The sequence below is a fragment of the Gopherus evgoodei genome, chromosome 1, assembly GCF_007399415.2.
Source record: "Gopherus evgoodei ecotype Sinaloan lineage chromosome 1, rGopEvg1_v1.p, whole genome shotgun sequence".
NCBI classification, from domain to species: domain Eukaryota; kingdom Metazoa; phylum Chordata; order Testudines; family Testudinidae; genus Gopherus; species Gopherus evgoodei.
Window position 1 is genome coordinate 299429911 of NC_044322.1, and position 17530 is coordinate 299447440.

At 38.3% G+C, this 17530-nt stretch overlaps 1 protein-coding gene and 1 pseudogene across 4 annotated transcripts in view; both read right to left on the reverse strand.

The window, feature by feature from the left end:
- Positions 1–17530, reverse strand: part of CNOT2 (CCR4-NOT transcription complex subunit 2) — a 151305-nt gene that overhangs the window by 94233 nt on the left and 39542 nt on the right. Inside the window, exon 2 of one of the 4 annotated variants that reach the window (XM_030548744.1) lies at positions 9837–9909. The exons of the other annotated variants lie outside the window; for them this stretch is intronic. The gene's annotated coding sequence lies outside the window, so the exon portion shown is untranslated. The remainder of the gene's footprint in view (positions 1–9836; positions 9910–17530) is intronic. 4 annotated transcript variants of the gene reach the window in all.
- Positions 12610–13284, reverse strand: LOC115644430 (annotated as a pseudogene).

Genomic DNA, 17530 nt, shown 5'->3' on the forward strand with positions numbered 1-17530 from the left:
AATTCACCCAAATTGCTGGATTTGAAGCACCAAAATTAAGTTTTATGATACGAAAAATTCAGAATTGCCAAACAACAGAACTGTTTGGGGACAGAAAATACCCCAAAATGCTGAGATTGTGTGAGTTCTGCCATAGAGATAGAAAAGTCTGTCACAGGATGTAGACCCCTCCCCCACTGATTAAATGAAGAAAGGGTAACGAGTATTCTTAAGAGTATTCATTTGGATTGAGGGAAAGGAGGCCTACAGATTTATCAATTCTGGACAACATTTTTAAGGATGCAAGAAGTATGGCCTGGCCCTACAATACAAAAATTATCAGAGATTCAGGATTTTATCAAGCACAGCAAGTCAACCTCCTTAGTTTATTTTACTTACATATTATTGACCTATTTAAAATTGAGTTCATGTTCTAAATTGGGCAGGGTCTAGGGCTGCTTGTGGACCACCTTATCTAAATAACTAAAAAAAGTCAAACAGATTTAAGAATCCTCATTAAATGTAACCTCTCTCAAAGTGGAAATGTGATGAGAGATTCTGAAATGAGAAAACAGAAATACAATGGATGATTGGTAGAAAGCAGCTTTAATGATGGGTTGAAATGTCATATATGAATGCCTTCAGTCCCCAATTTACATAAGTGACAGTGAACCACAACTACAAAAGTACTAAAATACTGGGATATAATTGAAGACCGCAGCAGGAGTCATGTAATATTAGAGACTAGAACGTAATTAAATTACTCTCAGAGCTTGTGGATAAAAACTCTATGAAGAAGTCTAGAAAAACACTTCTGAGGACTTGCTGCAAAAGGAATAATGTTTAAAATAACCACATGACTCAATAAGCTTAAGAGGAATGCTTACTAAGGTTTCAGATAGGAAACTTCAGGTACAACGGAGATCAGGATAAAGCAAGGAACTCTGCAGCATTATATTCACTGTATCTGGAAGGATCCACTATTTGACTCTTTGTATCCACATTTAATTATGAACAGTAAAGCTGTTGTCAACAGTCAGTAAATGAATATGACAGAATTGTGACTGGTATTTATATTCACCATGAGCAGCCTCCAACAACTGTTGGCACTCAATTTTCATGCTACCATGTTCAGATATCTAACATGTGGATTATAAGGCTGCATGCTGATTGGTTTTGGTCTTAGAAACAGAAGGCATCAAGAAGCTCTGTGAGGTCTACACAGTGATTCTCAACCTTTGGGTTAAAGTCCACGACATGGGTCCCAAGGTTATTTTCTGGGGTCATGATACTTATTATAGACTGTTTTCATTTTAAAAGCGTTCCTAGAATTGCAGCGATCAGCGCATTATAAATGCATAGACAGCCTCAGTGAGAAAATAATGTCACAACTGTAAACAGCTTTAGCAATTAGACTGACTGTATAAGACTGGGGAAATCATAGTTCAATAACTTTTTTAAAAGTATACTTTTCACATGTAAAAAAAATATCATTACATTCTATGGCCTTTATGGAAGTTCTATGGCCTGTTATGAAGCTCAGACTAGATGGTTACAATGGTCCCTTCTGGTCTTCAAATCTAGAATTCAAATCATCAATGTCTCCACCAGCCATATATAGCATGTGAACTTTAACAATGAAGCATTTTGGGATTTGGGGCTGAAACAATGTAAGGCATTCTAGGACTAGCCATGAGAGGGGGAAAAAATGAGCAGGTTTTAAACAACCTGAGAATCCTTGATTTAGAAGACCTGAAACACCACCTCTGTAGCCAACAAGAGGAAACAAATATCTCAGATATTGCTCTTTTCCTCCTTACTTTCTAACGTCTTCTCTTCAGGGAAAAGATAGGAAGTGATGAGAATCTAACCCAGGGATCGGCAACCTTTGGCAGATGGCCCTCCAGGGTAAGCACCCTGGAGGGCCGGGCCAGTTTGTTTACCTGCCGCATCCACAGGTTTGGCCGATCGCAGCTCCCCTAGCCATGGGTCAACACTCCAGGCGAATGGGGGCTGCAGGAAGCGGCGCGGGTCGAGGGATGTGCTGGCTGCTGCTTCCTGATACCCTCATTGGCCTGGAGTGGCGAACTGCAGCCAGTGGAAGCCGCGATTGGCCAAACCTGCAGATGCAGCAGGTAAACAAACTGGCCCAGCCCACCAGGGTGCTTACCCTGGCGGGCCACATGCCAAAGGTTGCTGATCCCTGATCTAAGTTTTGGTTCTAACAACATGATCATCATTATCCTAATTCTTTTCAATCAGGTCCCAAATTATCTTTAAAATATCAATATTAATTGTTTCACTCCTGGTCATTTTTGCAGAAACATTCAGCTTTTTTTAATCCAATAATATCCCCCACATATCCAGACAAACCCGAGGGTCCCTACCCAGACACCAAAAACTCCAGCTTCCTCCCGACAACTGTTTGACTGCAATGCTACTGTAGTTGCGTTGGTCCCAGCATATGAGAGAGACAAGTTAGAGGAGGAAAAATATCTTTATTGAACCAACTTGTCCCTTTCATCAACAGCAGTTGTTCTAATAAGATATTTCCTCACTTACCTTATCTAACTTCTTGCTGCACTTAGATATTTATGATTACAAAAATCCTGAACGTAAAATCTGAACTTATGGGCCAAAAGTATATTAAATTGAATTTAATATCGAAACAAAATAGCTAAAATTAATCGTTTTCATTTTCAACCCTTTAAAACCTCAGGTTTTAAAAGAAAATTAGATGTAGCTGCCACAGAATTTCCAGTCTGCTGCACCAGATTGTTGCATTAGGTGGCCCTGTAGCAGAATTCCGGAATTCTGCTGTAAAATTTAAGTCCAGCCTGTTGTACTGCAAGTGAACCTCAGTAGAAGATGGGCAGTTTGATTTTATTCTGTAATTTTCATCTCCTGTGAATAGGGTCTGTTGTGGATACATAAGGCTCTGACTGCTTGCAAATGGAGTCTTCCTTCTGCCAAGTATATACACTCTTGTTCCGGCTACCGGAAGCATATATTGATAGAAGTATTTTTGCCCAATTTAAAGCAGAACCATCTTGGAGAAGGCTGCCAGCTCTGTTACTACCTTGCCAATTTACATACACCAATGACAGACAGCATTTCCATCCTTTAAGTTTGCCAAGTTTTTGAGTGTTAGATTTCCCTCATTTATCAGTACGTGCTCAAGTAGTCCATTATCTTTGAGAAATCTGCAACACAGAGCCCACTTTGCAGCCACACAGAATATATATTGGGTGACCAAATTATTAGGGGGCTGGGGCACATAATTTATGAGGAGAGGCTGAGGGAATTGGGCTTATTTAGTCTGCAGAAGAGAAGAGTGAGGGGGGATTTGATAACAGCCTTCAACTACCTGAAGGGGGGTTCTTAAGAGGATGAAGCTGGGCTGTTCTTAGTGGTGGCAGATGACAGAACAAGGTCTCAAGTTGCAGTGTGGGAGGTCTAGGCTGGATATCAGGAAAAACTATTTGACTAGGAGGGTGGTAAAGCACTGGAATGGGTTACCTAGGGAGGGGGTAGAATCTCCATCCTTAAGAGGTTTTTAAGGCCCAGCCAGACAAAGCCCTGGCTGGGATGATTAAGTTGGGGTTGGACTAGATGACCTCCTGAGGTCTCTTCCAATCCTAATTTTCTATGAACAGTGTTCTCTATGCTTTTGAGATACATTATCCCTAGCTAAACCTTTGTTTCACTGTCCACCTCTTTAGGGATGATAGTATCATGTCACGTAGCTCTGTTACCTTCTTGCCTAGACCCAGAATCAGTGCCACCTTCATAAAAAGTAGGAGCATCTGGAGAGGCACCATATGAAAATCTGTGCTGGTGGAATGTCTACATGACAAAACCATTTCAATGATCCTGGACATATCCTTACTGGGATCTGACTGCTATACAGTACAAGATTCATGGTTACTTACTCTTGGATTGTCTCTTACTGAAGACAGACATCTAAATAGGAGAGTTTATTGGTACCCTTAAGCTCTGTATTAAATAGCTCTCTTCCTCTCTGGATATGAATTAATTCAAGAGATACTAGTATTGGCACCGTCTTTTCATTTCTTAGTTCACAAATGGGTAGATACATATGCTATTTTCCTCAGTGGGATGATTATCACAGAGGAATTCCATTAGAGTCTTTGGTGACATCACTAGATCAAAGGTGAGGGACTACATTCAATATTTCTGGTTATATGTGAATCTCACAAAAAATTTCTGTGGCACTTTTACTGGGAGATATATATATATATATACACACACACACACACACATTCTGAATTTGAAACAGAAGTTTGATGTGTAAGAGTACTCAGGTCCACCTAGTCACCTTGGTACTGCACAAATGCTCAAATATAGAATTAAATACAAAAAATTCATCTCTCTATGGAACCTCACTTAACTGACTCATGAGTCTGACATTTTGGTTTCTGTATAATCTGTAGTTTCCAGGCATTCCACACAATATGAAAGTTTAAACATTTTCATGGCTTTCTGGACTTTAACAAATAATTCATAACAAATTATTTGTGATAGCTACGTGTAAGAATTCAGAAGTCATCCTTGACCACAGTTCTTAGAAGCAATTCACAATTTTCCTTTCAAATGAATGGGATCTTTGGACAAGTAAAGTTGGTTGTTATGCATTATTTTTGAAGTTTGACAACTGTGGTAATTGAAATCTTCTTAGAACTTTCCTCCTCTATTATTTTTTTTATTTACACCTAGAATATCCTGATTTCCTTCTAGGTTCTCAATCTGCTGTCATTAAAAAAAAAAAAAAAATTGCTTTTATATAGGTCTATCAAGCGATTCAAAAAAAATCATCGTGATTAATCACGCTGTTAAACAATAATAGAATACCATTTATTTAAACGTTTTGGATGTTTTCTACATTTTCAAATATATGGATTTCAACTACAATACAAAATGTACAGTGCTCACTTTATATTTATTTTTTATTACAAATATTTGCACTGTAGCAAACAAATAGTTTTCAATTCACTTAAAACAAGTACTGTAGTGCAATCTCTATCATGAAAATTGAACTTACAAATGTAATAGTGTAAAAAAAATTGCATTCAAAAATAAAACAATGTAAAACTTTAGAGCTTAAAAGTCCACTCAGACTTACTTCTTGTTCACCCAATCGCACAGACAAACCAGTTTGTTTACATTTGTAGGAGATCATGCTGCCCACTTCTTGTTCACAATGTCGCCTGAAAGTGAGAACAGGTGTTCATGTGGCACTGTTGTAGCTGGTGTCACAAGATATTTACATGTCAGATGGACTAAAGATTCATATGTCCCTTCATGCTTCAACCACCATTCCAGGGGACATGCATCCATGCTGACAACAGGTTCTGCTTGATAACAATCCAAAGCAGTGTGGACTGACGCATGTTCATTTTCATTATCTAAGTCAGATAATGAAAAGCAGAAGGTTGATTTTCTTTTTTGGTGGTTTGGGTTCTGTAGTTTCTGCCTCAGGAGTGTTGCTCTTCTGAAAGACTTCTGAAAGCATACTCCACACCTCGTCCCTCTCAGATTTTGGAAGGCATTTCAGATTCTTAAACCTTGGGTCAAGTGCTGTAGCTATCGTTAGAAATCTCACATTGGTACCTTTTTTGTGCTTTGTCAAAACTGCAGCAAGTGTTCTTAAAATGAACATGTGCTGAGTTATCATCTGAGACTACTATAACATGAAATATATGGCAGAATTCAGGTAAAACAGAGCCGAAGACATACTATTCTCCCACAAGGAGTCACAAATTTAACTAACACTTTTTTTTGTTTTTTAATAAGCATCGTCAGCATGGAAGCATGTGCTCTGGAATGCTGGCCGAACCATAAAGATGCACACGAATGTTTAGCATATCTGGCACGTAAATACCTTGCAATGCTGGCTACAAAAGTCCCATGCAAATGCCTATTCTCACTTTCTGGTGACACTGTAAATAAGAAGTAGGCAACATTATCACCTATAAATGTAAACAAACTTGCTTGTCTTAGCAACTGGCTGAACAAGTAGGACTGATTGGAATTGTAGCTCTAAAGTTTTGCACGGTTTTGTTTTTGAGTGAAGTTATGTAACAAAAAAATCCCCTACATTTGTAAGTTGCACTTTCACAATAAAGAGATTGCACTACAGTACTTGTATGAAGTTAACTGAAAAACACTATTTATCATTTTGCAGTGCAAATATTTATAATAAAAAATAATAAAATGAGCAGTGTACACTTTGTATTATGTGCTGTAACTGAAATAAAAATATTTGAAAATGTAGAAAAACATCCAAAAATATTTAATAAAATTTCAATTGGTATTCTATTGTTTAACAGTGTGATTAAAACTGTGATTTTTTTTTTTAAATGCCATTAATTTTGAGTTAATCACATGAATTAACTGCAATTAAATCAACAGCTCTAGTTTTATACCAAGGTAAAAATCATATGGCTTTTTTTTCTGTCTACATACCAAAGCTGGGGGAAGGGTACGTTTCTGCTACAGGCATTTAGACGTTCCTGTAAGTCTCCCTCTGAAGTAATTGGACAGTGTCAGCTACTCTGTTCATGGTTTGTTTTTCAATTCTCAGCCAGGTGTGCCACTTGGAAACCATGTTAACGGTCATTATCTGCTAGATAACAGGACACAAGAGAAGAAACTAGAAGACTTCTTTAAGATAGATTTGAACTTGGCCCAGGCAAGCAAGGCTCTAGTAAAACAGATGGGGGGGGGGGCGGGGGGAATATGAGGAACTGCAATTGTCAACAGTCCTGAAACCAACGGTTATTTCTGTTTCTAGGTTCTTCTGGAATAAAATCATTCAAAGTGTAACTATAACTAATGACATCACAGCAGCATCAACCATGGGGAGTGAGACAGTCCACTGTATATGTTGGAAAAGTTTAGAATATATATATCTGACAGCAGAGTTTTCTTGACATGTTGGGATGTTCCCACTCTGAACAGATGTCTTCAAGAGAACACCAAATAGAAATGCAGAATTTTTTTTAATTTATGGGAAAATATGTTCCTGAATTGTCATCTTCTCTATTTTTCTTCTCTATTTCTCTCTCTGACTATGCACTAGTGTACTAACTTATTCTTCTTGTCATACTTTTGAAGAATTACAGAGAACACACACTAAATCTCAGTTCCTGATAAAGTGGACTATCTGAATCTCTCTTTGGTGAAAGATGAACTGAAATTTAGTTCTTGTTCCCTCATGTTTCCTGAACAATTTTTTAGATTCAAGTCCCTTTGAGAGCCGGATGATCTGCAGAATTTCCTGGATTTATTTCTTATTAATAGAGCTTTTGCTTGGTCTTAGTACTTATCCTAATGAAGGAAGAAATGTATATTGAGAATCGATCTTTATGAGGACTCTCCCATTTCTTTGTAGGATAACTATTCACTCTTTGGCAATGGCCTCTCATTTTATATAGAGGTTAGTGTCTGCGGCTTGTCTTCCTCCATATTTGCTCAGATTTCTCCTTAGCGCAGACAGGCCCTCCTGAGAAACAGGAGGGAGGAGGAAGAGAAAGAGCAATCTGGAAATCAGCCTGCATAATCCCTGCATGTCTACCTTGTGGAGCAAAGCCATTTTAACACTTCAAGCAGAAAAGAAGTAAAGACTATTGTCAATGTAGAGGGATAATTTCACCTACTATTCAGCTGTGCCTTTAATGTCATGCCACCTCACAAATTCTGACCTTATTGTTTTAAAGGGCCTTTCTTCCCAAAAAGTATGTAGAGCTTCTGACTCACATAGCTGCTCCTATTGCCTGGTTCACATTAAATCAGTAAATCAGCAAAAATAGCAATCTGCCTCTTGTCACAGTCCTTAACTCAGTATGGGTCTTGTCTTCAGACGATGGATACTGGACTGTGCCACAGCTTACAGGGATTGCAGTCGGCCACTGCTGAATTTGCTGGCAACAGCACATATTCATTCACTGTTGTGTTTTGAATGACGGCTAACTGAGGTCAGAAGAGACAAATGGAAATGGAAATGCCATGCTGGCATTCAACTTCTTTTATGCACTGTGTTGGGGACTGAAGGTAAGCCTACAATGCCTCAGGAACAAAGACAGTTCATTAAAATACAAAAAGGAAAGTGTTCATGAGAATTAGCCTCTCGGTGGGAAATAAGGTGTATTGTCCAGTTTTGCTTTGAGGAAAAACTATCAGCTTAGACACTACTTTTAGAGGCAGAATTTTTTTTCGTAAGCTACATAGAAGGAAACCACCCCATGCCAGGTCTGGCATTCTCCCACCAGGGTATTAGAAATCCCCATAACAAGGACTGGAAAAAGAAGTATACAAGAGAAAGATTCATCTTCATATTTTAGTAGCTACAACTTAAGCACAACAGGCTACATCACAGTATTGATAGCAAGTCAAAGAAAAATAATTTTTAGCACTTTCTGAAACTGTTCAACAATTAAAACTAAGCAAGTATTGATCAAAAAGTGTGAAGACAGACAAAAAACAACAGGCAAATTATTCCTGATATTTGGCAACTCTTACATATAGCTGTCTTGTTTAAGTTTCTTATTTAGTTAAGACATGTTCTGACTTGTTCTTATCACCATCTCTGTTATTTCCATGTTCATTTTGTTTTAACAGCTTTTGATGAACATGATCATTTTCTCCTATCATTTGGCATTTTACTTTTCCGTAGGCTCCTACATGAAATCCTGTTTTCATTGTGTGGGGTTACATTATAATAATAATAATATTATTTTAAAAAATTAGTTTTAAATTTCTATTTTTAAGCGCCAGCTCATTTTTTATTTAACAGAGTCCCTCCCTTTAAGTCATGCTATGAACTGATTAATGCTTAATTGTATTATTACATTGGATACATGGTGTAAAAACCATGCTATTAAACTCTGCAATGTTTTGAAAACACTGTCTAAAGTAAACATACATTTCACAAAACAAAAAAACTTTCCACTTCTAATGGTAGAGCCCTAAGGCATTTTATTTGAATTAAATGTAATGCCATTTAAGAAATACCCTACGTAATTATAAAGAAATATGTTTTCAGTCTGTGTCTTTTTTCTTTTTCTTTCTTTCTTAATGAGCATTAAATGAAAAAACTCTTTTCAGGGACTATTATTAACCTGTAAGATTTGTTTGATCTGAAGAGATGCAAAGGAATCCAATAAATATTTGCAAACTAGACTGTATTAATTTGAAAAAAAAACTATAGTTCATGTTTCGGGTTTGTGTTGGAAGAGGATACAGAAAACATCTGTAAAAAGGATTGTAAGCCTCATCTATCTTCTGTGCATACCGCTGTTCATAACCACATTTGTGGTCTCTTTACAGTAATTTTTATTAGCAATAAAGAGTATTACAGAGATAATTATGACAAACTGGAAAGAAACCTTTTATTATTTAAATGAAACTCACTACATTCAGCTACGCTATATGTAGAAAAATATCTGATAAGTCAAGGAAGTCTATTCCTGTCATAATTTATTAGGAAATTCACATTCTAGATTTCAAATGCTAGAAAGTCAAAAAGAACACAGTATCTTTTGTGTACAAGTATTAAATAAAAATATCTGCAAAGTTAAAAGGTACACAAGGAAATAAACTAATCAAACACGACATTCTGGAGAACTTTCTATAGTCTCATTTAACAAATGTAAATTTGAAGAGCAATTAACTGATAACATTAACAACACTTCAGACAAACCTTCCTCATCATTTCATTATGGAATCCATCATACAATACTTTTAAAGCACAATATCTTTAATTCTGAAGCCTATTCCATTAAAATGGAAGTCCTTCCTAGAAGAACCTTGAGCACACCATGAAAATATCTACCTACCTAAACACTGTACTTTTGCCCATTAAATTTTTGTCTCTGCTGAGGTAAGCAAACTTTGACTGAAGAACACTTCCTGTAAATGAAGTAGATTAAATAAAGTTATTAGTAAGGATACATTGAGAATCTGAGCAAGTAAGACAGTTAATTGTTCTGTAAGTTAAAATAATAAAACCAACAATACCACCACCACCACCACCACCACCACTTTCCGTTCACATTTTTATATGCCTGTTCAGTTTCTTGGGTGGGAAAAAGGGGCGCATTAGTAGTTTTTAAAACTAAAGAACTAAATGCAATAAAAGCATTAACTACTATTAAATTCTTGCTAAGAATTTCTTAAATGGACAAATTTTAACATTTTATAGAGGAAGAGACAAAGCCTGTCAAAACTTATCAAAACATGTCTTTTACACAATACTAGTGACTATTCTCGAACCTAAAGAAAAACTAAGCAAGCCTTTTCCTGAAAAAAATACGTACTGGAAATAAAGTCTAGTACTAAACCATAAGAAAACAAAATATTTGATATATATATATATATAATGCATTGTATTATTTTTTGCTTCTACTGTTTTATTCTAGGAGGCTTCTACTCTCTCCTACCCCCTCTTTCTATTACTGCACCTTACAGGCCAGGCCAGGCCTCCAGCCCCCAGTCTACTACTGCACCTTAGAGGAAATTTGGCATCCTCAGCTGATGAAACAAAGGGATTCCAAACAGCCCTGAGAGGAGAATGCAAGTAAATGCTATGCTTATGTATAAATAATAATAGTGTTTAGAGATAATACACATGGAAAAAAAAAGTCAGTGAAGACAGCAGGAGAAGTCAAACTGTGTTTCCAGATCCCAGGGGACAGCAGAAAGATGAGCAGGCCTCCAAATCAGCTTGCTTTGACTGAATAAGCTCAAGGGAGGAAAACCAAAGCCAAGAGAGAAATAAAGAATTTTTTAAAATTACAGCATGAAAAATTAGGAGGAAAAGGGACCCTCTTGGACTGTAATCTCTTTGGATTTTGGAAACTTTGGCAATACTTGAATTGGACACATCCATAGAAAACCCAGATGGTGCAGGATGTGGTACTGACATAGTAGGATCTACCATAATCTGTGACTCAGTATGGTATTCTAGGGCATTGTGCTGGTGAAGGACGATCTTCTGAATGAGATGTAAAAGTCACAGGTTTTGCATGGAAGAGTATATGGCACTTTTCATATAATTAAGGTGTTACCAAGCTGGGAAGTACCGATAGTAGCAAAGGTTAACTGTGCTGTATAACAAAATTCTTAAAGTTACTCTTCACTTTCCCTCCTACAAATACCTATGTAAGGCTGTTCTCAGAAGGGCTATATAAAATTTCCACCACAGAGAGGTGCAATAAAAATATATTGCTATTATACCATGAAGTGTTGAGAAGAATGCAAGATACAAACACCTAGTGTGTGTCTCATGAAGATAGTTAAAGCAAGTAGTGAGAGGGGTTGGTTTGGCCTTTGCCCCGTGGGACCCAGGATAGCTGGAGCATTGTTGGACCCATGCCCAATTGCAATATCATTTAGCAACTGAGTTAGAAACTATATTAAAAAATGTACTCTCTGTGTAAAGTATTGCTGCAAAGCTGCAATTTAAAAAAATATGTATTGAACTTTGACTTTTCATATAATTACCTGCACCCTTTGAACACAAAAATCTAAAACCACGTATGTAAATTTTTTAATCTTGAACAAGAAGTTTCAGATACTTGGGGTCGTATTTCAATACAGGTAGAAAAAAATAAACATCTAGAGATTCCACTGGAGCTGTGACCCAGCTTTTGAGAATACACCACCCCAAACTTACTGGAATTAAAACTATAAAATTGTAGGATTACTTGAGGAAATTCAGAACAAATCATTCCACTGTTTGTAACTCAGATGCACATTACAGATTTGTTCTTTAATGTTGCTAATGTTGAGGCTGTATCAAAGATTTAATTATAAATTGCATTTTAAAATTCCAATTTATCTCTGGGTTTAAATGACTGTTGCCTCTATCGCTGGTTTTTTTTTGTGGGCGTGTGGGCACTTTTTAATAGGTGTAGGTAATCAACCAAAACAACAACACACATTTTTTTTTAAACTAAGTTTTTCCATGATGGGCAATAACTAAAACACAGCGTGCCTCTTCCAAAATAAACTATAATACTGGGAATAGATGTTAATCTTTGAGAATGTTCAATTTGGTTGTTCAGGAATTATCTTCATTGTTGTTAAAAGTCCACAGGATTCCTTTACCATTCCCATTTACTTTTACAGATTCAGACCACAATGCTACAGATTATAGCCATCATTATCTGGGAGAGAATTAGAAGAAACTTTCCTTTACAGCCTGTTGATGCTGCTATTTAAAACACTCAGAAGAGGTTACTGTAGAGACAAACAAGGTGTACTCTCTTTTCTTAAGGGCTGAGTGTGCACTCTCTGCATTACTCCTGTCCTGGACCAGTCCAAAGAACAAAAGAAACAGTGTATATTTTAGCAAAGAGAACTAAAAAGTATATCCGTTCAGCTAATGTAGTACTCTAATTCCATTTCACATCACTTGATTACCATTTTCTCCTGCATGTAAAAAGACAAATCCTTGAGTCAGTGGAGTTGCTTACAGGAGCAATGTTCTGCAATGCCTTGCAAATGACCCAGTTCCTCTAATCCAGGAGTGGCCAAACTTTTTTTTTTTTTTTAAACAGCATTAATCCCCAAACCTGGAGACCTCAAATGATTTTATTACTCCCCTGATACTACATTTCAGTCACCTTTACAGTACTGATATACACCAATTAACAAAGGTATAGAAACATGAAACAAAAAATCATAGAGAGCTTTCCTCCTCTCACTGTTGCCCATCGCCAGCAGGGGCCATGGATTTACACCTATATAAATTGGTTGATACTTTCAGTCCTCATGTAACAAGATGTGTTCAGCTCTCAGTCAAAGTGAATGGACTGCCCTTCATAGGAAAGAGCAAGTCGCTCAGAAAAGCACGGCTATTCTAAAAGCCTAGCTGGTGGGAGCCCTCACACTGAGGTCCCATTCTTCATCGGACAAATACTCTCACGGCACACACTTTAGATGTCCATGTCAAATTGAGCTTCCTCACCTACGCCCACCTTCTTCAAGTAATTGTGGACATGGTTATTTTCAAATCTTCAACTCCTCCACATTTGGACTGGTAACACCTAGAATGTCTGGAAGGTCACAAGGTGAGGTTTTGGCAACTGGGGAATTGCAGCATTCCGTCAAAAACTTCCGCTCATAAATAATTCTTGTATAGCCCGGAGTGGTCCCAAACATTGTGCCCCCGGGCGTGGTGCTGTAGTCGCCGGGCAGCAGCGGGGCCCCGTCGGGCAGGCTGAGGCGCTTGGCAGGGGTGCACCGGCTCGGCATGTGACCCTGGCTGCAGCTCCCAGACATGGCGACTGGGGCTGCCCGTGCGCCCGCCAGCCCCAAACTTACCGAATCTCCGAGCCACATATGACAGACAATCTTCAGAAGTTTGAGAGCCAGGACGCACCTGCCAGAGCTTGGGGCTTCACGCCCACAGAAGGCACCTGCCGGCGCTTGGGGTTTCAGCCCCGCTCCAGCTGAAGCCCCAAACCCTGGCAGGTGCGCCAAGGCTAAAGCCTCAAGACTTCCCTCCTACGCCTACCCTCACCACCCTGCTGCAAGGCAGAGGTCCTGAGCGTGCTCACCCCCACAGTCTGGTTGGTGGAGAATGGGGTGCGGAGACACGTAGGGGGGGCTCTGCAAGCCATACTTTAACGGTAAAAGAGCCACAGTTTGGCCATCCCTGCTCTAATCTCTTACTTCCTAAAAGTATAAATTGACTGCACTGAAGAGGCATCGCTTTCAGTTCTGGTGGCAGAAAAATGCCTTGTGCCACTATATTATGACCCTCTTTCATCGATTAAAAAACAGCAATGATGACTTTCTAAGGCACTCTGATCTACTCATGGTTGGATGGAGCAGGAATGAGACCCTCAATGTAGTAGAAAGACAAAGCTCTGACAGGTATAAAGACAGAGCCCCTTCTCATCCCACCCCCCAATTAAAAAAAAAAGTCAAAACTCTAGTCAAGCACATCCCAGTTCCTCTTATCAAAACCAAAACAAATACACTATTCTGTTGAAACATTTCAATAAAAGAGAGCTTCTATTTTGCCAATGGAATCAAATTTTACTTTAATTTTAAAACATGGTTTCATTAAGGTATCAGCAAATTAAGTTATATGAATTAATGAAAATAATAGCATCTCTCAATACTAATCCACTTTACAAGAAAAAATTAAAACATTCCATGCTGAAACACTACTTCAACAGTCTCTAAAAATAATCTGAACTTTTTTCCCCAATAGTTGTATTACAAATTTCTTACCTTCAGCTTAATTTCAGGAGCATTTTGAGGCCAAATTTGATCTATCATGTAAATTTTGTAAAGCTAATTTTACTAAGTATTTCAATTTTACTTATGCAGTTTCAACAATAATTTGGTTTCTGCAATCAAACAAACAATGCAACACTGTTAGAATGTAAGAAAATGAAACGGTTTGGCTACAGAATATAAACAAAAGTGAAATTTGCTAATCTATTTGCATTGTTTAATATGCGAGAAATATAAACGAAGAGACAGTACAGCGTGGAAATAGGGTTAAAGGATTTAAATATAGGCCTCTCAGTTGTAAGAAAAAACCAACTGTCATGCTAAGTCTTAGCCTGTAGTTTAAAACTGAAATTTAAAAAAATAAATATATTCACACTTTTGAAAAAAGTGAATTTAACCTGGCCATTCCTCTTTGAAACGTTTTTTACATGCATTTTTCAATTTTCCAAAAATTTGTTACAAAAATATATGAAGATTTTACTTACGTCAGCAATTGCATCTTTCTTTTTGTATAATAATTTCTCTGACAGAATCACTTCAGAAATATTACATAGTTGCCCAAAGAGATCCTTGAATTACATTGAATTGCAATGCTGAGGAGATATGATTGGCCCAGCAGCAGTTCCTATCCTTATCCTAGTTTAACATGAGCTAATAGAAGAGAATATTGTTCAATAGCATAGAGGAAATTTGGAGACGTAGCACTTTTGTTAGCAACTGTTGTTGCTCGGGGCGGGGGAGGGAACACACCTCTGTCTGACAAAAGTTTCGCCAACAAAAAGCTCTAGTGTAGACAGTTCTATGTTGGCAGAAGTCTCCCACAGACATAGCTAGCACCACTAGTTGGGGATGGTTTAATTATACCAGCAGGAGAGCTCTCTCCTACCAGCATAGAGCTGTTATACAGAAGACCTTACAGCATTGCAGCTGCAGTGGTACAGCTGTGCAGCTGTCAGGTCTGTAGTGCAGATATAGCCTTAGAAAATAAGTCATCCTGGTCCTCAGAAAAGCAACTTGAAGAGCAGTAAGTGGTTGCAATAGCTTCTATTAGGCCTCATCCAGACTAGGGGAGGAAAATCGATCTTAGATACGCAACTTCAGCTATGTGAATAACATAGCTGAAGTCGAATATCTAAGATCGAATTACTCACCCGTCCAGACGGCGCGGGATCGATGTCCGCGGCTCTCCGTGTCGATTCCGGAACTCCGTTCGGGTTGATGGAGTTCCAGAATCGATGTAAGCGCGCTCGGGGATCAATATATCGTGTCTAGACTAGACGCGATATATCGATCCCCGAGCAATCGATTTTAACCCGCCGATACGGCGGGGTAGTCTGGACGTGGGCTTAGATTCAAATATAGAGTAAGCCAAAATACAAAAGATGAAACAGATGCTGAATCCTAAGGTTCCATATAGGATAAAGACAACTGGACAGTATTTTAGCATCTACAGAAAAAAGTCATTGTCAATATAACGGCGGGGGAGACTACATTATGTCACCATCTTACATTAAAAATATTTCTGAAAGATTTTTCAATATTTGTGCCAACTTTCCCTTTTGCTCCTGAGATTTGATAATGAAAGAGTCAGTTTCACTTTTACTTATCATGCCTCAATGCAATGTTGACATCTGCATTTTTAATACAGAATAAGAACATTTAAATATCCCCGCCAAAAGTATTTCTTTCAAAGGCCTTTTTTGTGCATCCTCATTCATCAAAGTGATCATGAAATCAGAGTTTGCAATTCTAAGGAAGGGTAGAAGGGAGTACAGCAAAATAGAGATAATGGATTTCAGGAAGGCGGATTTTGGTAAGCTCAGAGAGCTGATAGGTAAGGTCCCATGGGAATCAAGACTGAGGGGAAAAACAACTGAGGAGAGTTGGCAGTTTTTCAAAGGGACACTATTAAGGGTCCAAAAGCAAGCTATTCCGATGGGCAGGAAAGATAGAAAATGTGGCAAAAGACCACCTTGGCTTAACCACGAGATCTTGCATGACCTACAAAATAAAAAGGAGTCATATAAAAAATGGAAACTAGATCAGATTACAAAGGATAAATATAGGCAAACAACACAGGAATGCAGGTGCAAGATTAGAAAGGCAAAGGCACAAAATGAGCTCAAACTAGCTATGGGAATAAAGGGAAACAAGAAGACTTTTTATCAGTACATTAGAAGCAAGAGGAAGACCAAGGACAGGGTAGGCCCACTGCTCAGTGAGGAGGGAGAAACAGTAACAAGAAACTTGGAAATGGCAGAGATGCTTAATGACTTCTTTGTTTCGGTCTTCACTGAGAAGTCTGAAGGAATGTCTAATGTAGTGAATGCTTATGGGAAGGGGGTAGGTTTAGAAGATAAAATAAAAAAAGAGCAAGTTAAAAATCACTTAGAAAAGTTAGATGCCTGCAAGTTACCAGGGCCTGATGAAATGCATCCTAGAATACTCAAGGAGTTAATAGAGGAGGTATCTGAGCCTCTAGCTATTATCTTTGGAAAGTCATGGGAGACGGGAGAAATTCCAGAACACTGGAAAAGGGCATCTATAAAAAGGGAAATAAAAACAACCCAGGAAACTACAGACCAGTTAGTTTAACTTCTGTGCCAGGGAAGATAATGGAGCAAGTAATTAAAGAAATCATCTGCAAACACTTGGAAGGTGGTACAGTGATAGGGAATAGCCAGCATGGATTTGTAAAGAACAAATCGTGTCAAACCAATCTGATAGCTCTCTTTGATAGGATAACGAGCCTTGTGGATAAGGGAGAAGCAGTGGATGTGGTATACCTAGACTTTAGTAAGGCATTTGACACGGTCGCGCATGATATCCTTATCGATAAACTAGGCAAATACAATTTAGATGGGGCTACTATAAGGTGGGTGCATAACTGGCTGGATAACCGTACTCAGAGAGTAGTTATTAATGGCTCCCAATCCTGCTGGAAAGGTATAACAAGTGGGGTTCCGCAGGGGTCTGTTTTGGGACCGGCTCTGTTCAATATCTTCATCAACGATTTAGATGTTGGCATAGAAAGTACGCTTATTAAGTTTGCAGACGATACCAAACTGGGAGGGATTGCAACTGCTTTGGAGGACAGGGTCAAAATTCAAAATGATCTGGACAAATTGGAGAAATGGTCTGAGGTAAACAGGATGAAGTTCAATAAAGACAAATGCAAAGTGCTCCACTTAGGAAGGAACAATCAGCTTCACACATACAGAATGGGAAGAGACTGTCTAGGAAAGAGTACGGCAGAAAGAGATCTAGGCGTCATAGTGGA